The following is a 6,000-nucleotide window of genomic DNA, read 5'->3' on the forward strand; positions in this document are numbered from 1 at the left end:
CGATAAGTCGAACCCGGAAGTGCTCGCCGTTGACTGCGGTACTCCAGCTCGGCGAGAGGAGTACCGCGGAGTCGACGGGGGAGCCTGCCTGCCGAGTGTGGACCAAGGTAAGTTCGAACTAAGGTACTTCGAACTTCAGCTACGTTATTCACGTAGCTGAAGTTGCGTACCTTAGTTCAAATTAGGGGGGTAGTGTAGACCTGGCCTGAGAATGGGCCTAGAAAACCAGAATGAGAGTAGGGCCTGAACTCTGCTCCAACTCAAACACACATGGGTCCAGCATGTGGGACCCAAATACAGCTGCCTGGCAGGTGTTTGGGTGTGGGAGCTTCAGTGGGGCTGTTACAGCAAACCTGGAGCTGGTGCACGGATGCTCAGTGACTATGAGTGGAATGGGAGTGGAGCTGGGCGATCCCAAACCTGCAGGGAGGTGTCCACAAGATGTTCTCTTCACCCTAATGTGGCCCACTCTCCTCTGCCCTCAGTGTTTCCCAGAGTGCTCCAGTTGCCAGACTGATCCAGCCAGAATCCCTGAAGGAAACGTTTCCTGAACTAGGCAGTGCCGGTTTAGGGCCAGGGAGAGGATTTCTCTCCCTTGGAAAGTGCTCCCCAGAATGGAAGAGGCAGGGAATCCCTGTTCTCCGGGATTTCATCCCTTCTCTCCACCTCCCCTCTCTCTCCATGCATTTTGTTTCCTTTTCTCTCCCTTTCCTTTCTACCTCCACACACACACACACACACACACACGTCTCCCTCTCCCTGCCATTTCTAATGCAGCACTGTGAACCACTGCAGCTGCGCAGTGATCTGGCTGGGCAAGAAGCAGTGCGCATTAGTCTGGTTATTAATCCAGGTAAAACTAAGTCCCTGGCCATTACCATCAAGCAGCCAGCAAGTGCAAATTGCAACCAGCTCAGTATTAACCTGACTAGAGGGATTGCTGTGCAGCTGGCAGCTACATAGACAGGGCTGGAGGCTGCTTGAAAGATGTGGGTTCTCCATTCATACAGCGCAGCCTTGGGGGGATGTCATGGCCACAAGTTGCTACCAAGCTGCAGATCTACAGAACAATGGGTCCCCCAGCTCCAGTGGAGGGAAACAAAATGTGGGGGGCTGAGAAAGGCTGAGGAACTCTGGGCTGACATTTTCAATGCTCGTGGTCTCCAGCAGCTTCTCCGTATCAAGATCAGCAGCACAAGATGAGGAGTGAGGATATATTGAACCCATAACTGCCCCCATCAGCTGTGTCAGTTTTGGCAGCTTTCTTGCTGGGGACACATTGCTAGAGTGAAAGACCAGCAAACAAGTATCTATTGTGCATAAACTACAGATGGAGGGGTTTACACTGGGTGGGAAGCATGGTCCCATTTTACCCCATTCTTCTAATCCCCAACCCTAATCTGCTGGAAATAAACAAAAGACTCCCGGAGGTGCTATCATTATAATTCCACTGATCACCCGAGGGATAAATGCCCTGTGCTCAGAGGAAGCAGGCAGCAGGTAGCCCATGTGAATGCTGCGTTTCTGAGCACACAAGCCCCTCAGACACCTGTCACCTATCATACTAGGTTTGTAAAATCCGCCTCTGCACAACTAGGCATGAAACAGTTAAAGGCTGTCAGCATTAATGGCAGGAAACACCTTGAGTGGGAAGATCCAGGGGCAGAAATTTCGGTGGTTAGGAGGACTATAGTGCAACAAGGTGACATACTGACAGGACAGAGTTTTTATAATTTGGTGGTTACATAATCCTTGTGCCCCTGGGATTGCACACAGCTATATTGTAAAAGGTGACTTTGGCTGAAGTGCACATAGAAACCGAGGGGTTGGAAGCTGTCTTATCAGTGGGGATATTAGAAGATAACTCTACTGATATGCTAATTGGCAATGATTACTTCCATGTAGCTCAGGCAGTTAAAGTGTCCACCTGCAGCAAAAAGGAGCGTTCTGCTGGGACCTCAGAGGGAAAGGGGAAAGTCCCAGGAACTGGTGAAGAAAAGAGAGAGAGTCTCCTTGATTCCCGTGCAGCAGTGGGAAGCTGCATGCTTCCAGGGGTGGGGGTGGTTGAGACCAGCTCCTGCCCTTCAGCTGAAGGCAGCATCGCCTCAGGGAGAAAAATGTCCATGTTGCTACTAAACAAGGGACAAACCCAATGCTAGGGAGCAAAGGGAGATGTGTTCTGGAGGGGAGCCAGAGAAGGGTGATAGAATCATAGAAACCACTGAGGAGGTGGGTGTGGGTTCCTTTAACACTGCAGCAGGAGGCAACACCACCTCAGGAAGGGAGGGGGTGTAGAGCCTGCCACTGAGACAACTGTCCAGGCTGTTAGCTGTGAGCCCTTCCTGGCTGACCGGGGGATAGTTCCCACTCTAGAGAGCATAGGGGTATGTGTCCTAGAGGGGGGCCCAGAGGAGGAAACAGGAGGAGGAATAGTGGGGGTACAGGAATGTCTCCTCACTGATCACATGGGGGAGGATGCCTAGGACAGAATGGCTGATTCAGCATCTGTGTTCCCAGGCACCCAACCTGTGGCTCAGGCTTCGAGAGGGAATTGTGTAACTGACCTGCCAGAGGGGAGAAGTCACACAACTGACCTCTGGGAGATAGAGAAGGGGGTGACGGAGGGAACACCAATCCAGCTCCTGATTTCTCAGGACTCAGTTTTCACAAGCTCGTCAGGAACAAACTCTGTCTCTTTCAGACAGGATGCAGGTCCAACTGAATCAATGGTTGTCTGTGGAAATGCTAATGACCCAACTGTCAGAGGGGAGGAGGAAATTCCCTGGGTTGCGAAGACACAGAAAGCAGCTGTGAAAAGACACATCTTTTAGCCCAGACAGCACAGATCACAGCCCTCTAGGAAATGGGAGGGGAAGGTCCCAGTGCTGGGAGTGGGGATCACAAGGGAAGTGCAAGAGGAGGGTGGATTATTTCTATGGGCATAACCTTGGGGTTGGAAAGCAGCTCCGCAGAGGGCTAGCCAACATGTAAAGCGCACTTACCTCATCAGACCCCATCATACCAAGACCCCAAAGATCGCCTTAGACTGAGATCCCTCCTGAAGGGGTGTGACATTATTGCCATTAACTATGACCATATAGATCATTGTTGCAACCAAAGTCCTATAGTGGTACCAAATCTTGTACAAAGAAGGTCGAGTCAGGTGTCTATGAAAAGGTTGTAATTTGCTGGTTATGATAATGCTATCTGTATATGTGTATCATTTTTGTATTTGAAGTTATGAATATTCACTATGTACTTGTATTTCAATGTGTTTGTTTCTACGTAGCATCAGTGAAGCATTTGGTCAGCTCCTTGAGAAAGGACTATTCTGAGTAAGTGACCAATGAAGAAACACTTAACTCACAATGGACCTTGGGAGACTCCAATCCACATCTGAGGAGCCTTTCTGGGAACGTTCAAGATAGCACGTGAGCAATGGCTGGCTCCTGCAAACTGAGTCATGCATGGACATGTGATTTGCCCATGTGACTCCAAACTCCATCTTGCTGCTGTGATTTTCCACAGTAAGAACAAAGGGGTGTCCTTCCACATGGCAGAGGATATAAAGGGCCCTAGAATCCCCTCCATTTTGTCTTCAATCCTGCTTCTGACCTCTGGGGGAACTGTGCTTGGAACTGAAGTTCTGAACAAAGGACTGAAGGACCCATTCAGACTGGGATGTTTGTACTGCAGAGACTTGCTTGGTTTAAATCAGCAGTAATCCCAACAAGCCTGAACTAAGAACTTTGCAATTGTTGTATGTATTTGATTCCATTTAACCAATTTTAACTCTCATCTATATTTCTTTCTTTTTATAAATAAACCTGTAAATTTTAGATTCTACAGAATTGACAACAACGTGATTTGTGGGTAAGATTTAACTTGTAGATTGACCTGGGTCTGGGGCTTGGTCGTTTGGGTTCGGGAAAACCTTTTTTCTTTTACTGGGGTTCTGGTTTTCATAATCATTCATTCCCATAAGGAGTGGCGCTGGTGGTGATTCGAGGGAACGAGAGAATCTGAGGGAATTGCTTGTATGACTTCTGGTTAGCCTGTGGGGTAAAACCAAAGTCCTCTCTGTTTGGCTGGTTTGGTGCCTTAAATGTAAAGGACCCCCAGCCTTGGGCTCTGATGGCCCTGCTCTAAGCAATTTCTCCTCAATTGATACTCTCAGTAGTGTCCCGCCAAAGGCCGCCTCGTTACAAGGAGATACTGAGGGGAAAGGAAACCCAGTAACTAAACACATGTTAAGGTTCAGGGAGGAGTTGAAAGACACAATGCGTATTGAACAAATCAAACTTTCCAAGCAGAAGGCATGGTATAATAAAAATCCTTGGAAACACCTACCTGTGATAAAAGATTTGGTGTTATTGTTAAATCTCATGATGCAGTGTCTGTTGCTAATGGGAAATCTTATAACAAAGGATTTGGTACTGATGGTAAATCCTATGAAAAGGTGTAACATGCATGATTTTGGGGAAAAGCTTTTGGACATGCTACAAATAGTAAACAAGAAGCCCTATGGGGATACTGCTTCTCAACTAACACCTGTAAACAGGCTCAAAGCTTGTAGCAGTAGGGAAACCATCATAATTCTGGTCTTCTGTGTGGAAGGGGAAACCGAGGCACACCATTGCATGGCATTGAGGAATATCTGTATTGAGTTATCACCAGCTGGAAAAGAACAATGGTTGACAATGCTGCACAGATGCAAAGAGAGGGTTTCTAGTGACCCAGAGAAGGCACACAGAACTTTGCAAAAACACTTGTGGAGAACACTGAAATGTTTGCAACACTTGGGCCTTGTATGTTCCAAACCTTAAGAAGGCTTTTTGCACACTCCCTCCAAACTAGTCAGTGACTAACACTCCTGCAGTAAACTAAGGGGGGAGGTGTGACATTCTGCGACCCAAAGCAACTCCCTGGCTCTCCCATATTTACCATGGTGATATGATTATGATATATTTTATACAAATTAAGTCATGTAAGGTATCAATGAAAGAGTTATGATTTGATGAATATGATTACCCGTTTTGTATGCATGTATCATTTTTGTGCCTAAAGTTATGAAAGCATGCGAGTGTGTGACCAGGTCATGTGACATTGAATTCCATTTGTGCCTCTACTTTTCATCTAAATGTACTGGGGGCTTTTGCTTGGAAAAATTAAGTTCCCTCCACGTGGAAGAAGCCATAAAAGGTGGAGGTAACAAAATCACATCGCCTCACTCCTCCCAGTAACTTAATACCTGGAAAAACCTTAGGAACAAGGACGGAACTGAGGATTTGGTCCCAGGCTGAAGGGATTTCTAGCCTGAGTATGGAAGGCAGGTGGACTGTTTGTACCATCAGGCTGACACACGGTGTGATTCAAATCCTGTCTAGTTTCTAGAACTCAGATTGTGATTTTGCTTTATTTCTTAAGTAATCGACACTTATTTCTTATAATCACTTAAACCTGGGTTCAGTCTGTCATTCTCTGTGTGACCTTCACTAAGTTATGTCTCCCTTTGCCTCAGTTTACCTATCAGTATAATGACGATATGTTCACAGTGACTTTCCTTTGCCAGGTGTTTTGAAAATCCTTCAATGAAACCTGCTACACAGTATTTGATAGTTACTGATGAGAATTACTGATCTCTGGTGCCTTAGCAATAGCCCCATTTGCCTGCAGAAAGTGTTCGTGTCTCCCCTCAGTCACCTTTCTCCAGATCTCTCTATCTACTATCTATACATTAATATTGGGCCTTTACAGGGTATCAGACCCTCTGAAGAGCTGGACATTAACCCTAGTTTTCTTAGTAATCAACTATACTTTTTAAAAATAAACAAATACACAGAGCAGTCAATTCCTCTCTGACTCAGCGGAGAGCCCAGGAGTTCTCATCTCCTTTGGGAAAGTCTCTTAATTACTGTTTACTCCTAAAGCTGCATAAATAGCACAGAAGCGCAGACAAGGAAAGAGAGAAATTGGCTAGAGAGTCTCCGGTCTCCAGCC

Source organism: Chrysemys picta, chromosome 1, assembly GCF_011386835.1.
Source record: "Chrysemys picta bellii isolate R12L10 chromosome 1, ASM1138683v2, whole genome shotgun sequence".
Classification (NCBI taxonomy): Eukaryota; Metazoa; Chordata; order Testudines; family Emydidae; genus Chrysemys; species Chrysemys picta.